This window comes from Sus scrofa, chromosome 16 (assembly GCF_054392235.1).
Source record: "Sus scrofa isolate SSC_HxYL_T2T_F1_AM1 chromosome 16, Sscrofa_HxYL_maternal_Yorkshire_Landrace_v2.0, whole genome shotgun sequence".
Lineage (NCBI taxonomy): Eukaryota > Metazoa > Chordata > Mammalia > Artiodactyla > Suidae > Sus > Sus scrofa.
Window position 1 is genome coordinate 47,500,068 of NC_139398.1, and position 17,108 is coordinate 47,517,175.

General features: G+C 40.1%; 1 pseudogene across 1 annotated transcript in view; it reads right to left on the reverse strand.

Annotated features, from left to right (window-relative positions):
- LOC146395557 (DNA-directed RNA polymerase II subunit GRINL1A pseudogene) overlaps nt 1-17,108 on the reverse strand; it is a 220,592-nt pseudogene that overhangs the window by 67,935 nt on the left and 135,549 nt on the right. The window contains exon 2 of the transcript XR_014831347.1: nt 14,547-14,640. The product of XR_014831347.1 is annotated as a DNA-directed RNA polymerase II subunit GRINL1A pseudogene (transcript). The remainder of the gene's footprint in view (nt 1-14,546; nt 14,641-17,108) is intronic.

Below are 17,108 nucleotides of genomic sequence, written 5' to 3' on the forward strand. Positions count from 1 at the left end.
AAGAGTCAAATATATATTATTAAAAAGCAAAACACACAATAGGAACAGGATTTTTTTTTTAAAAAAAAATCAGGAAATGTAATAGCTACAACTCGTTTAAGCATTTGAGTTTCATCTCAGAGCTAAAATCTCAAGAACCACATGATTAGCCTGCACTACAGAATCTGACCTTAATACTGCATCTCTGAATAAATTTCATTGCTGAGTAAGACATTTTTGAAGCTGATTTATTTTGCCTTTCCATATTGACTTCATAAACTACTTGGCTCCTCTCTTTGTGCCTCTAAATTATGTTGTCATTAGTTGTTAAACCCAAATGACTACATGGCAAAGTCTTCACTTCCAAAGAAGTTCTTCTCATGCCCACTTATTATGAAATACATAATTTTAATTAGTTGCTTTTCTCTTCTTGTTGGCAGGCATAGCGAGTATTTAAAAAGCTGTCCTGAAGAACAGTCCTCTCCATACATAGTAACATAAACATCTTTTTTCTATTTCTCAGATTAAGTCAGTTGGTTTTCACCTTACATCTGTCTCCTTGTGGACAGGTGGGGGAGATGGTGTATACCTCTTCAGCTCCCATTTATGCTGCCAAATTTGTCTCTACAATGGTGGTTCCAATATATGCCTCACCTGCATACATAAGTGTATCTATTTCCTCATATCCTTGCCAACTGTTTTGTTCGTAATTTCCTCATTACTTGTAAGCTGGAATATCTTTTCACATGTTTATAAATAATGCACATTGGCTCCTCTGTGAGCTGTTAATATCCTTTTCCATTGGATTGGTTATCTTTTTTTATTAAACTGTAGAATTTCTCTTTATATAGGGTGCAAGCATCTTCCTCAGACTATTTTTCTGTTCTTTCTTTGTTAGTACTATCTTTTTTCCCACAGAAGTTTTTCGGTTTAATAGAGTTCAAGTTTATCCATCTTTTCCTATGGTTAGGTTTTTAAGTTTGCCTTTTTCACACTTAAATCCTAATATATCTAGAATTTATTTTATATACAGGGTGAAGTAGGGATCTATCTTTTCCATCCTGTTCACTTTTTTTGTGTCTTTGTATTTTTTCTTTCTTTTATGTCCTTAATCATAAAATTATTCATGTTGAGTTATTAATCAAATTATTGTTATTTGAAGTTCTTAGGTCCTCATCCTGTTGTTTGTTCTGTGCCTAATTCTGTCTCTTGGGGGATAGTTTCCTTGACAGTTTTTAATTCTAGATTGTGAGCTCATCTTCAGCAGAACTTTATGTGTGGCTCTGTGTAGACTGGCTTTGCTTTTACTTCTGTCAGGTACCCCTGGTGTACCACAGGCCCAGGCCCAAGCTTTAACATAATTTCTCCTCCAGCTTCTAAGCCAATATAGATATAAAAATAGTCAACCTCAAACTCATGAAGTAGGGGCTTGTGAGTACAAACTATCAGGGAAACTTGTTTCTCCATGGAACTCTGGCAGAGACAGACAAGCTTCCCTATGTTGGTTCGTGGGATTTTTTTTCTGATTCATTCCTTCACTGAGGTATAGCCCTTTGGAGTTCAGACTATTCACAATGGAGACTATACTTACAGGGAAAAGACAATCTCTTGGTAAAGTAGTGGGCAGGTAATTAAAGTTACTGAAGGGCAACCTTGATTTATGTGCAATGAGAAGATTTTCTGTCTCATAAATTAAGACCTAATAATTGTATTGACAACAGCTACATCCCATGACTTGCTATTAAATTCAGAGAATGCTGGTTTGCTAGTTTAAAAAAGACACCAACGTCTTACTTCCTTGCTTTAAGATTATGTATTTTATGGTAGAAGGGAGATGTCTGCACTTCTTTTGCCATCCTCGAGCCACTCCCCATCCTCGAGGAACCTTCTGCCCCACCTGCCTTGCCAGGATGAAAATGCTACAGAAGACACTCAGCAAGAGGCTACCTAGGAGAAACCTGTGTGAGAACATGTGCCCTTGTTTGGGTATGAGAGTGTGTACACAAGCAGAGATAACCTTCCAATAATCTCTTCTGGAGGCACACTCCCCATTCTTTTAGGAGCATATTAATCACTTTTATGCTCTCCTGACTCCTAATCACAGGCATTTCCAGTATTGTCAAAACAGTGCCTGCCAACATCTGTTTTTGACTGTTGGCTGGGGTTCCAGGGAATGTTTGTGAAAGAGGGAGAGAACAAGAGATTGACAGTCCTGTGTTGACACTGTGGGGCTGTTTGGAAATGAGAATGATCCAGGTCTAATGTTGTAATTCCTCCTTTTATGGGCAAAAAGCAATGTCTCAGCGTGAATGATTTTAACTAAACACTCTGGGACACACCCCAGACAGTGCACACTCCCTGAGCACTCACCATGCTTTTTGTTGCTGCTGTTGTAGGACAAAAGGCAGAAGACCATTTTTTGCTTCCCACTCCCAAATCTACTACTCCTAATGAAATAAAACATCAGATTTAGAAAAAGTTCTTGACTTGTGTACATTCTTCTTTTCCTTTTTTCTCCTTCTTTTCAAGCTACAATACTAATTACCACTCATCATACTAATAAATTTTTCATTGCATAAGTTATATATTTGCATTGATAAAAATTAAAACAATACTGATAAGTCAAAATCTCTCCCTTAATTCTACATTACTCCCACATTGTGTATCCTTATTATTCATCCACTAGGTATCCTTTTAGACTTTTTCTGAGCATACACATTCCTATATATATTCACATATAAGAAAGCATACAGGGAGTTTCTTTTGTGGCTCAGCAGTAACAAACCTGACTAATATCCACGAAGATGTGGGTTCAATCCCCGGCCTCATTCTGTGGGTTAAGGATCCAGCATTGCAATGAGCTGTGGTGTGGGTTGCAGATGCGGCTTGCATCCAGCATTGCTGTGGCTGTGGTGTAGGCTAGTGGCTACAGCTGGATTCAGCCCATAGCCTGAGAACTTCCACATGTGGAGGCGTGGCCATAAAAGGACAAAAAGAAAAAAGGAAAAAAAAAAAGCATACATTTTGTTTTGTGGGAGTTTTTGTTTAGTGCATAAATTGTGCCATACTCTGTACTACCACTAGATTTTCTCACTTAAGTATTCTTAAGTATATTGGAGTAAAAAAATTTTTTTAATTATAAAAAAGAATATATGTTGGACAAATTTTTCATACCAGTACCTATTTACTGATCTCATTCTTTTTTTTTTTTTTTTTTTTTTTTTTTTTTTGTCTTTTTGCCATTTCTTGGGCTGCTCCAGTGGCATATGGAGGTTCCCAGGCTAGGGGTCAAATCGGAGGTACAGCAGCTGGCCTACGCCAGAGCCACAGCAACACGGGATCCAAGCCACATCTGCAACCTGCACCACAGCTCATGGCAATGCCGGATCCTTAACCCACTGAGCAAGGCCAGGGATCAAACCTGAAACCTCATGATTCCTAGTCAGATTTGTTAACCACTGAGCCACAACGAGAACTTCATGATCTCATTCTTTTTAACTGAAGCATAATCTTCCATAGAATGGATTATAATAGTTTATCTGATTATTTTCAAAGGATGGAAATTTAGAATTTTTTTAAAAATTTCACTATTACAAATAATGCTATGACAAATTCCCTTGCACATACCTTTTTGGGCATACATGCCAGTTTTTCATCTAACACAGGTACTGAGAAAAGAAATTTCTGGTCTTAAGGGTAATATTTTCTTTTTTAAAGCAACAATAAAAACTATCTAAATGTCTTTCTAAATAAAAAATAAATTCCTATGATAAAAATAATCTCAAAGTAGGGATAGAACAGAGTCATAAACCCAAAAGCAACTGGATTTTAATTCAACCATATCAATAATCACACTAGATGTGAATGGTCTACACACACCAATTAAAAAACAGAAATTGTCTATTGGATTAAAAGAAAAAAAGTAAGATTCAATTATAAGCTACCTACAAGAAACCTGTTTTAAATCTAAAGACATAGATATATTAAAACTAAGAGAAAAAAACACTTATCAAACACTAATAAAAAGAAAGCCAAAGTGCCTATATTAATATCAGATAAAGTAAATTTAAGAACAAGGAATTATTACCAGGGATGAATGGCCATTACATTAGGAGAAAGAGGTTGGTTCACAAAGAAGACATAGTAATCCTAAATGTGTACGCATCCAATAGAAAGCTTCAAAATACAGGAAGCAAAAACTGACAAAACCGAAAAGAGAAATAGACAAATCCACATAATTAGTCTTTAGTACTTTTCTTTCAAAATCAATAGAACAGAAAGAAAATTAGTAAGGATGTGGATGAGCTAAACAACACTATCAACCAACTTGATGCAACTGACATTTATAGAACACTCCCCCTATAGCAGCAGTACCTAAAAAATGTTAAAACACTGAAATTACCCAAGGTATGGTCTCAGGCCCTTATAGGATTAAAGAAGAAATCAATAACAGAAAAATATATTTAAAATCCACAAATATTTGGAAATTAAATAACATGTTTTAAAACACGTGAGTCAAAAAAGAAGTCACAGGGAAACTGGAGATTATCTTGAAATGAATGAAACTCAAAACATGATAGTTCAAAACTTGTAGAGTGTAGTTAAAGCCATACTTAGAGGAAACTGTAGTGTTAAATGCTTATGACAGAAAGATTATTAGGAAACTCACAGAATTGAAAGGAACACTAGAGAAACACAAAAGGTAAGAAGAGGGAGGAGACAACAGGCCCACAGCCAATATCACACCTTCCACTCATCTTGTGAGAGCATCACTGCATGAGTTGCAGGCCACTAACAACCACAGGCTATCTGAAAGTCTCTACTGGCTGTGGAAATTGGCCCTTACACCCCAGTGGTTGCCACTTGTAACCAGAATAGTCTCCTTTGTTTCTACTTTTTATCTTCACCAATAATTTTTTCATTGTCCAGAGCTCGTAGGTCTGACTGACAGAGCCCAGATCATATGCCTCTATCCTAGCTGCAAAAGCAACTGGGAGAGTAAGTGGCTTAAGTCTGTGTTTCCCATAAAAATTTCAAACCACAAACTATTAGGATGTTAAGTGAGACTCTTCCTGACACCATACAGCTTGTCAAAAAGATCCAGATCTGAGAATCCTGTACCCTGTATTTTCAAGAGGATTTCTAGACATGTCTTTCAGGATTTTTCAAAGGGCTGAATTAAGCACTAGATCTTCTACCCCAACCATCACCATAGCTCTACTCTTCCTGGTCTACACAGCACAGTTGGAGAGGAAAGAGAATAAGAGGTCAGAGTTATCAGGAGTGCAGTGTTCATGTTGTAAGGCTATTTATGGACCCCATCTGACAACTCCATACCCTTCACCCATCCTTATTCAGGAAGGATTCTACCAGATCCTCTCTCCAACTAACAAACAAGGGAAGTAGACACTCCAGAGAGTCATTGGTAATAGAATTTGAGGCTATCTGCAAGAGTGACTAATGTCTCACTCCCTGCCTGCCTGCCTTATATGGGTGAAGAATTGGTTATAAGATTTGAAAATTCTAAAGTAAACTAGATTTAATTTTTAATTATAACTATTAGAGCTGCTCAAGGTTTCATTAAATAATGGTAAAAGAGAATTTGATAGAGTATGGTTGAAGTATGTATATTGGTAACAATGCTCAGCTGCAGTCAAGAGAATCCACTGTAGCTAGCTTTATCAGGAAGGGATTTATTTAGGGATATAGGCAATTCATAGAACCAGTGATAAGACTGATAAAACAGACACCAAGATGAGCTCCAAGAAACTGACTTCAGGAGTTTTATTGTCATAATAAAAAAATAAAAACAAAAACAAAAGTCAGAAAGCTACTTTTGGCTCCAAGAGACCACTTCTGCTGACAGGGGGCAAATGTAGGCTCCATGTACTTTTTAAACAAAAGTCAGTTCTGAGTCAAACTCTTTTGTAGATATATCTTACTTATGGAAACTAAATTATATATCCTCATACTTGGGGGAGGAGAAATGGCAATTAGGGTTGTTGTTGTAATTCATTCTACATTAGAAAACTGGGATTTAAATTATGGAAATGTATTAAAATCTGGAAAAGGTATGATTTGGGACAACAAAAATGACACTATTTTCTATAACTGTCATTAGAAAAAGTGAATTATTTTATTTTATTTTTTGGCCACACTGACAGCATGCAGAAATTCATGGCCAGGGATCAAACATGTACCATAGCTGTAACCAGAGCCATAACAGTGACAACACTGGTTCCTTAACCCACTGAGCCACAATGAGACTTCAAAAATAAATTATTTTACATTAAGTCACACTGAGCTGTGACTGTAAAAAATTACATTGATCTACAATCTTGATTTTCTCACCTAAAATATATCTACATCAATTAACATAGATCTGCCTTGTTTTGTTAATGGCTCTATAATATCCCATTGTATTGATGAATCCTGATCTATTCACTTGTCAAATGATAGAAACTTAAGGTCCTCCCTATATTTCACTATTATACAAAAAATGCTGCAATGCAGATCCTGGCATATATGTAACAACTCTCCATGATCTGTCCCTTCCAAATGATAGGCTGAGATCTCTTTGGTTTGTTGTTCCTTTTTCCTGAGTTAAATAGAATGTTCTCTTTAACCCCCCTCAAGTAAAAGTACTACATATTTGAAAATTAATTACTGAATAAAAATAAAAGGAATGCAAGCAGACTCATGGCAGAGGTAGCTCTCATGCCAGCTATCTTTTTGACCTCAGACAAATCACAAACTCTTTGGGGGCTTAATTTCATTAACTGTAAAGTTTGAAGAAGGTAATCCTTGAGGCCCAGCCATTAAACTCTGTGGTCCTGAGTAGTATTCTTGAGACTCCTGATAACAGCTTTAAGCTGTGAAGGCATCAATAACTATTTCTCCCACTTCTGAAAGTCTCAAGACGGACCATGAATTTGAGTTGTTTTTTTGTTTGTTTGTTTTATATCTCCATCTCATCTCATCTTTCCAGTACCAAAAGCAGCATTCCAAACAGAGTAGATGCTTAGTAGACTAATTACTGAATGATGGGAAAACACCCAATGAGAAAAAAATCTAAACTTATCCTATCCATCCATCATCCCCAATAATCACCCTCATGTCCTACTAACATTTAGGTTCTAGAATGTTTATTCCCAAGAAACTCTATACATCCTATGGTTAAGCAATTGAAGCATCCCTTCCTGATTCCATTCTCTCTGAAAAAGTTATTTAATTTTTATTAATTGCCGGGATTATTTGGTGTTATAAAATATGGTTTATGGGAAGAAGTAGTTTGCTCCTTAATTTTTTTTGTTCAAAGGATTGAAGCTTTAGTCCCTTTGAAAGATTTGGAACCCTGAAAGACCCAAACCATCCTTCCTTTATGGAAATCCGGCAAAACCTACTTTAAAAAGTTTGTCTTTTATGTATATGAAAGTAGTTTGCAAGTGCCACACTTTTACTGGGCTCTGTCACTGTGGTCAAAATACAGAGCCCTTAGCCTTGACTGAAGAATAGGTTATAATGAGGTGAATAACCCTGCAGCATAGGGAAAATAGCATAGGTTTTGTGAGGTGGCCCAGGGCATAAAGCACATTCTATCTCACTAGCTGTGTGGCCTGAGGGTAGTCATCTTACCTCTTGAGTCTCAAGTTAGTAAAACTTTCTTTGCAGGGCTGTTAGGAAATTTTAAAATTGTATGTAAGATGTCTGCCATATGATAATTCCTAAGGATGGTAGTTGTTAATTTATATCACCCATGCAGAATAATACTGATGAATACAAAAGACATTCTAGAATAATTGGTATTCACATAGGGGACTGAACACAAAGACACAGTGAAGAAGGCAAGCATAGCCTGCATTAGGTCTAAGGAACTACTCTCTGGCTTCCACAAAGCTGGTTGAATGGAATCCCCTGAGGTCAGCTCACCAGACACAATCTCCATGGAATTTTATCAAAGCCAGTGATGCTTTACTGTAATCCATTAAAAATTATTCATTGTCTCCTGGAATGATTTCTATCCCGGAAATATTATCTGCCTATTCATGCAGAGTTACATGCAATATGCCAGATCATCCTGGAATGTCTCCTTGTATTTTATTTCATATCAACCACCAATTCTGCATCCCTTCCTCTCCATCCCAACTCTGCCTTGGCTTGGCTGTCACCTCCTGTTTCCTGGACTCTTGCACTGGCCTTATCTCTAGTCTCACTCCCCTACAAGCCGTCTTCAATCTTGTTGCCAGAATGATCACTCTACTACCTCCCCATCTAAAGGATAAATTATATTCATCTGTAGCACATATGAAACCCTCCATCATCTTTCCTGTCCACATTCTGCCTAAATTCCTATTGCTTTTTGCCATCTTCCCAACTCACCCTCCCAGTCAAACTGTACTCTTCCAAGAATACCGATCTATTTATGTGTCCCAGAACATCCCGTGTTCTGTACTTCACATGCAGTTAGTGCCTTCTGACAGGAATGCCCTCTGCTAACTTGTTCACCCGAGAAACACCTTCTCAGCTTTCTTGAATCCTTCCCTGACTCCTTCACTCAGCTTAGGGCTTTTCTCCACGTTCAACCCAACCTCCAGACAAAACTCATTCATGCAATTGCCCTATTGCAGTGCAATGTTTCACCTGCTTATTGGTCTCTCATGGTTGAATCATAAGGCCCCTGAAAGGCTCCTTGATAGTAAGAACATGTATTTTCATATTTATATCCCTAGGCCCTGGTACAACACTTTGCACAGAGTAGGTACTCAATACATGATGGTAACTATCCACATCAGTCAGGAATGAGCTTGGCTACAAGTGATGGAATAACTGGCTAGTAGTACTTATTGAAAAAAATAGGGAGTTATTTTCTAAAGATAACAAGACTTCTGGAGAAGATGGTTACTGGTGATGGCTTAGCTGTTCTCTGATGCCATTGGAAGTCTTGGCTCTTTCTATCGTTCCCTTTTCAATTTATTCTCAACACAACAGCCAGAATGATCTTGCTAAAATGTAAGTTAGACCACATCACACCTACACTTACAGCATGAACATTACATGAACATTCAAGGTACCGTACAGGGTGAATGCCTGCTTTTCCTTCCTCTGTAGTACTTATTCCTATGTGACATACTATATCTTTTACTATTATATATTATACAATGTCTTTCTCTCCTATCATCATTAAAATGTCAAGGAAGCAAGAGCTTTTGTGTGTTTTGCTCATTTTTATATCTCTAGCAACTATAAAAGTGCCTTATACATGGTAGACTGTATTAGTCGAATAAATGAATGGATCTTTCTGCTCCACCTCTCTTAGTCTTGGTTTTGTCTTCATGTCTGCTGCCTCATAGTTTTATGATCAGACATCACATATGTGTCCAAGGCGTAAATAAGGGGATGTGAAGAGTGGTGCCAAACACATAGGTCCCGTTTCATTGGGAAAGCCAAAAAAAAAAAAAAAAAAAAAAAAAAAAAAAAAATCCCACAAGTTCCAAGCTGACTTGAGCTTACATCTATTGGCTCAGGTTATAACACAAGCTTATGCTAGCAGTGAGACCATCTAGGAAAGCAAGTAAGTAGCTTAGCATATTGCTATCCTGAACAAAGTTGGTAATAAGAGAGGGATCTGGATATAGGATGAATAACTTAACAGGTCTGCTGTGAAAATGCTGAAGGAAAAAGCCACACCTTGGGAATGAAGTGGGAACTACACTACCCTTTCTGGGAGTTGTCTCTCTGCATATCTTTCCTTCTTCCCCCAGATGGGCAGACCCTGGCCACTAGAGTAACATGAAAGGGGCAGGCAGCCTGTGGTCTGAGCCTTGGGGAATATAACAGAGACATGTGTGTCTGCTTCCTTGAAGCCTACTGGAAGGCTAGTATGTAATGGTGTTCAAATGATTGCATCTCTCAGGCTCACAGGCATGCTCAGCCTTGTTCAGGCAAAGAACTCCTTCAGAATCTCTGAACTGGGTCACCATAGATTGGCACTGCTAAGACTTTGGGTCTCCAGACTGCACACTGATAAAGAAACTTTGTTGACTGTTAAGTTACCTGCAGATGGGAACAGTCAGACAGAAATACTGATGCAGCATCCTCCAGGCTCTGTGTGTGCTTTCTCCAGAACCTCTCTCTGCCTAATGGGTCTGTACTGCTCCACATCCTCCAGGATGGAACTGATGCTCACGTGAACTCAAGGGATGGTATCTCGGGTTATGGTTCTTGTGACACGTGTAACAGAAGGCATTCCAGGGAGAAAGACAAGTCTAAAGAAGGTGCTTGACCCTGGATGTTAAGACCTGAGGAAAGGTGCCATGGTGACATTCCCTGCAGTTATTCCAGCTCTCACCTTGATTCCATTATGATTCCCGTCACTCTGCTCCTCACTAGGTGAGGGGCTCCATGAGGGTGGTGGTTGTACACCCGTCAACTTTTCATACACCGAGCACTTAGCACACTGCCTAGTAGGTGCTCAATAAATGGACAATGATTGAATGAAAAGGTCTCTGAAAAACAGAATGTGACCGGAATGTGGGTGAGGCCAGAGGGAATCCTTGCACCCTGTGGGTATGTCTCCATAGCCTTTGCATTAAAAACTTAACTATTTTAACAAGTTTCAGAAGTTAAATACTTAAATAGATCATCTTTTCTACTTTTGTTGCCACTGAACAGAAAAAAGGAAAAAAATGCAAGCTTGCCCATGGGATTTAAAATGTTATCAGATACTTTTTAATATCAAGATAGACCACTTGTGGCTAAAAAATATTCCATGATTCTGTGACTCATTTTCAGCTTTATAATGTGAGAATATTTACCACCAAATGGATAACTTTTATCCAAGTAAGTTTGTTAGTGTAGTCCCCAAACAGATCTAATTGAACATGACGACTTTTAAAAACAAATGCAGTATTTTCAGTAGCTAATATTCCTTGCATTTAATTAAGATATCTGTCATCTCACATGTGGCGTCCAGAGGCTCAAAAGTCCCAAAAAGAAGGAAGGCATTTTCCCTGAATCATGCCCTGGAGTGTTTCCAGTGCTTATAATGGAAAGGCGATCCTCTCTTATCTCCAACACCAGCCAGTAGAATTCTGTCCAGACTGTTCCCACACACTCCCACCCAGATGAATTGTATTTAAAGAGAATAGGTTCTTAACCTGAACACCATCTGATTTAGAACCCCGGCTTTTCCTGGCCTAAGAGTTCATAAAGAGAAAAAGAAAAAAGAGGTATAATTATACTCCCTCCCTCAGCCCCCAGTGGAGAGCATCATTAAGCTTGGGAAGTTGGTCAAGGTGATGGAAGAAGAGAGCTGCTTCTCAAAAGCTGCCATGTTAGATACCCATGCGGCCACTGTTTCTGCCATTGTTCCTTTCTGCTGTGAGGAAAAGGTGCACACGAAGTCGCCGGCTACACAGGACTGTCCTATGTGATGTGATGCCATGATTCGACTGCCTCTTACAGTACGGCTTTTCATTCCAGGACTGTCATTGTGCTGCTGTTTTGGATGCAGCTTGGCAAGAGCACAGAAAGTCCATACAGCCACCCACAACTTGATCTACAAGTCGTGAACGGAAACTTTTGAACACGTTCCACCAGCTGCACAATGGTACCATTTATTACTTTATTCTCAGGGGAAAAAACGTTTGCTGTGTGAATAATACCAGGGACTTATGTAAGCCTCTTCATTTTCAGGGAGCTTTAGGGATGTCAGCAAATTCACACAACACCCTGGAAAGGTAGCAGGCATTGTCATGAGAGAGAGAACTCAGATTTTCCCAAGGCCGAATGGACAATAAATGGCATGGACTTGTTTCCAGAGAGATCCATATGCTTCTGCTAGAGAGCACAATCAGTTTCCTACCTACGGAAAGACTCCACAGGTTCTATCCTGGACTTAACACTTGAGGATAACTACCCCAACTTTGGATACATCTACGAATGTTGCCTTACCTTGGGCTTTGTCCAAATGGATGAAAAGGACAAGACAAGGTGGTGCCACTCACATAGGATAGTGGTGAAGGCTCTGGCATCTCTCACATGTCTTGCTATTTAGGAATTGTCTGATCTAGATTCACAGGATCATGGGGAGAGGAGCTGAGTATTCATAAAGCCCTATGAGAAAAAGCCAAACAATTCTTCCTACAATATAGGACAGATTTGTTGACTTCAATGGCTAGTTAGGAGATTGAGAAAAAGTTTTCGCTATTGACTATAGGAACATGTGAATACTTTCTGCAGTGAGTTGATCTGTGGCCTCCAAAAAGATATATCCAAATCTTAACCCTCAGGACCTGTGACCGTGACCTTATTTGGCAAACGGGTCTTTGTAGGCATAAATCAAGGATCTCAAGAAGAGATCATCCTCCATTTAGGGTAGGCTTGAATCCAATGACAGGTGTCCTTAAAAGAGAAAGGCAGAGGGAGGTTGGAGATGCAGACACAGAAAGAGGAAAGCCATGTGAAGATGGAGGCAGAGACAAGGGTTATTCAGCTACCAGCCAAGGGAACTCTGAGGATTCCTGGCAGCCGCCAGTAGCTAAGACAAAGGCATGAATGGATTCTCCCTCAGACCCTCCAGGAGGAGCCAACTCTGAAAACCTTCAGTGTCCTGGCCTCCAAAACTGTGGGAGAAAAATCTTATGTCGCTTTGTGCCACCGGGTTTATGGCACTTGGTTATGGTAGCCTGAGGACACCAATACACCCTCTTCAGCTCTTTCTTCCACTCTTGAGAAGTACACGACTTTTAATTTAACTTAGCTAGATACACACCATGCCAAACTGTTGTGTATATGTGTTAGTGGGTATTATAACTCTAAAATGGTTGATACTTTCTCTTGTGGATAAACAACAATAGTGAATGAAAAACTGCATCACTGTGACCTGTCCCACTCCAGAAAACCGTGACGGCAGGGAAAGTCAAGAACCATTAAATTCATATTCCGATCACAAAGTAATCGTTGTCAAACCTCTTCTCCAGACCACTGCACAAAGGAGCACGCAGTGGGGCACCACGAACCCTTGACAAATCATATGCTTATAATTATTATTAACTTAGTACAAGTTTATCACATATAATTTAACTATTATAAAAATCATTAATGTGCTAAACAACAAACTCCAATATGCATATGGTACATATTGCTCTGATTTTTTTCTCTGAACATATCATCTCTCTCTCTTTCTCTCCTGGTCTCCCTCTCCCTCAGTCACCCTCTCTCCCTCAGCCTTTTAAACACTAGAATGGATAGTGGTCTGCAGGACAACCTAGCAACCCGTAGTTTTTTAACCATTTTCAGTTTGATGCAAGCAATGTCTAATGAGTGTTCCCAGATGTAAGTCCTGTTTCTTGCAAGCCTTGGGTAAGGCATAAATCTCTCTCTAAATACATTTGAGGTGAAGGTGCATACTGGGTTAAAGCACAGATTAGTAAACTTCTTCTGTCAAGGGCCATATAGTAAATATTTTAGGTTTGCAGGCGCTGAGGTCTCTGTTATTACCACTCGACTCTGCAGGTCTAGCATGAAAGCAGTTACAAACAGTATACACATGAATGAGCAAGGCCGTCTACTGCTATTCTATTGCTGCATAACAAGTGACCACAAATTTAGTGGCTTAAAACAGCATTCACTTATGATTTCTAGTTCTATAGGTTAGAAGTCTGGGTGGGCTTAGCTGAGTTTAGGGTCTCAGAAGGCTGACATGAAAGTGTTGACTGGATGGATTTTCATCCATGGGCTCTGGGAAAAAAATTCACTTCCAAGCTCACCCAGGGTGTTGGAAGAATTCAGTTCTGTGTGGTTATGAGACTGAAGTCGCAGTTTCCCTGCTGCGTGTTGGCTGGGGCTGTGCTCAGCTCTTAAAGCTCCCTCTCAGGCCCACCCTTCTGTTGTGCAGTGTGTTACCCTGGTACTGCTTGCCAACCCTCTCTAGCATGAAGGTGAGGTTATAATCTTTCAGCTCTTCCACAAGGTGGTGCCCCGGTTGTCCTCCTTTGTCCCACCTATAGCTGTGTGACATGGGGATTTTGAGGCATTTTGCACTCACTGGGCTTTTTCTTCTTTTCCCTGTTAAACTTGCTCATTAGATCTGCTTGTTATGATTCTGATACTGTCCCCTGTGTCACCACTCTTATTCACCTCACTCTTTTTCTTCTCCCTAAAGTGTATGGGACTAGTGCAGCTGGGGAGGTTCAGAAGGCCCTGTAGAAGTGACACCATGAAGTCACCTACAGAAAGCTAAATTTCAGGAATTAACTCTGCTGTCTGCTTGCGCAGGTAGAGCCTCTGGCCCCACGTCCTGCCCAGGGCACTGTCAGTGAAGATGAGGAAGCAGCCTCTGTCCCTCTTCCTCCCCACATGCTTCACAACTGTTTTTTGAGGGAAGCTACTGAGACCTCCTGGCTGCCAGGTCTGCAGGTCCTGGGAACTGCATTGTGAGGCCCCTGGCTGGACTCACTGCCCTCCATCCTCTTTCTCTTTCCATTTCCCTAGGGTGACCCTGTTCACACAATGTAGGCACACCCTACGTTGCTGAAGCCATGGCTGTCTTCATGTATAACACTTACCCTTCTCTTCTTGATCCTGGACGCAGGCTTGAATATGTGGCTCCTCCCTTGGCAAGGGCACTCCTATCTCAGCTCAGTGACCTAAAGTTTGATCCTATAGGAGAGATACAGGTTTTTCCTGTCATTATCTTTCCCCAGAATTGTTTTCAACCTTAAAAAGATTTCTTTTCCCATTTTATAAACAAAATGTTGCACCCAACCACCCAACAAGATCTGGATATAACCCACCCAGGAAGGTAAGATCCCATCCCCAGCAGGTACCCCCTTGAAGACTCATGATGCAGACGCCCTCCAGCAAAGAGTACTTGTCAAATTTTGCTTTCTTTCCTTCTTTTATGAGAATAGTCACTTTTTTATTGGTTCCCCAATTATGAAATTCTGTTCTAATATAAAATACACTTTTCAAAGTATATATCACATTTCCTCCTAGAAATTCTGACACACATCTCTAGGAACTTTCTTCTCCCTTGCTGGAAAACCAATGCTATAAAATGTAAGGGGAACAAAAAGGAAAGGGTGGAGGCCACACAAAAAATAACCCTGTGGGACCCAGAGAGAAACAGAGAAGAGCTGCCTTTTCCGATGCCTTCCAGGCTGAACAATGTTCTCTGAAATGGGTATGTGCTCCGTCTCAACGTGTACACCATGCCTGCTATGTTTAAAATAGCATAGCTCTGAGTATCATACTATATATTTCCCAAATGAAAAAGTTTTCACTTCAACTCCAGAAAAGTTCTGCTTTACGAATTTCTTGTTTCTCATGCAATAAGCTTAATATGACTCTTTTCTGCACCAGTGGGTCAATTTTGTCATTTGCCATTGGTGGATCCTTGAGAAGCAAAATGAAGACCTCCAATCTGTAGAGCCAGTTTGCAGGCAGATGTATGAACTCACACCCCCATCCAGGGGCAGGGAAGAGCTGTGTGTGTGCATTGTGGGTGTGGGAGTGAGGCTGGTGGAATTCTGCTGGAGAAACAGAAATCACAGCTTGTAGAGCTCTCCTTTGAACTTGATCATTTGAAAACTTTGTCTCTCCCTGAGCAGTAATGAGGGCTGATGAGATGTATCATAACACCAGGGTGTGAACAGACATGAGACTCCCATCACTCCTGCTAAGCAGAAGCAAGGAAAACACATCAACATGACCACCCAACAGACATATGATAACAGGAATCATTTCCCAGGCTGGTCAACTCTGCATGGTCTTGTCTGCTTTGGCCGCACAAAACACCACTGTCCAGTTTAACACAGCTGGACTGGCCTTTAGGAGGCACACACAAACACAGCCACAGGGTGTGCTGACCAGGACTGACTTGAACTAAAGAGAGGGGAAAAGATGGTATTAATGGCTCCCTTTCATGTCCACAGGATGCCTTCAAAAAGGAGCAGAGGCCTTAGCAGTTGTTTAATGCCCCCAAACGTTACTATGTATCCAGAATATTTTGGGTTCTGTTTAGTATTCAATTATTTTAGCAAGAGATAAAGTAAAAGCTGAGTGAATCACATGCATTAAAACCTGAAAGCATTTCCCAACCTAAAGATAACTAATAACTTTTTAGCCTACATTTCACATGAGGAAAAACAAATGTTTCAATAAAATTTCCCAAATTCTTGGAAGAATCAGAGATAAGATGCTCCTGACAGCAACTTCAGTGTTACTGGCCCAATTTAGCACTTTGAGCCTTGGCAGCGGTCCCACTGACAGGACAGAGGGCTCTTTGGGAAGACATAGGCAATTTGAAAGACGAGTGTTATTTATAAATTACCTCCAGATGGTTCAGTTCCTGCCATTCCTAAGTTGCTCTGATTTTCAGAGTGGAAATTTTAACCATAGACCATTTGAGGTTGATTTGGTCTAAGCTGGAGACAGTTTTGAGAATTCAAATGACAAAAAGAAGGCAAAAACAGTCTCTCCTCTGGGACTGCTCAGGAGACTTGTTCTTGCTGTGATGCTTTAATCACCATCTGCATTCTGCTTTACAATCCACAAAGCCCTTTTCTCAGACTCTCAGAGAGGCCTCACCCTTTGCACCTGGGAGGAACTGCTGAAAATATCCTCCAGGGAGGGAACCAAATAGAATAATTTACTGCTGAAGTATATGTTACCCATCTATCTATCCTCCCTCCCTCCTTCCCACCATCCTTCCTTCCTTTTTGCCTTCCTTCCTTCCGTCCATCCGTCAGCCTGCCTGCCTGCCTGGTTAGGTATTGGAGCTCTGATCCTACCTGTCTTCCCACATCAGAAGTTGTATCTGATCTACACTTAGACATCTCCCTCCTTTCTCTCCTCTCTCCTTCCTGCCCCCTTCCCTTGTATCCTTCTGTCCGGGGAGGGCCAAGTGTTACCAAGCCTAGTCAACAGACGACAGCTGACCATGTCTGGCTCAAAGCAGGCATTTGATAATGTTCGAGTTTAAGTGATCCAGAGGACATCAACAAAGGGTGTTCATTCTTGTGATTTATAAAATGTATAAAAACAGGCTAAGAAATATTCATCTAAAGGAAAAATAACTAATACAGCGGGGAAATCATAGCAATATAGGTGAGTTTTTTTCATTTGAA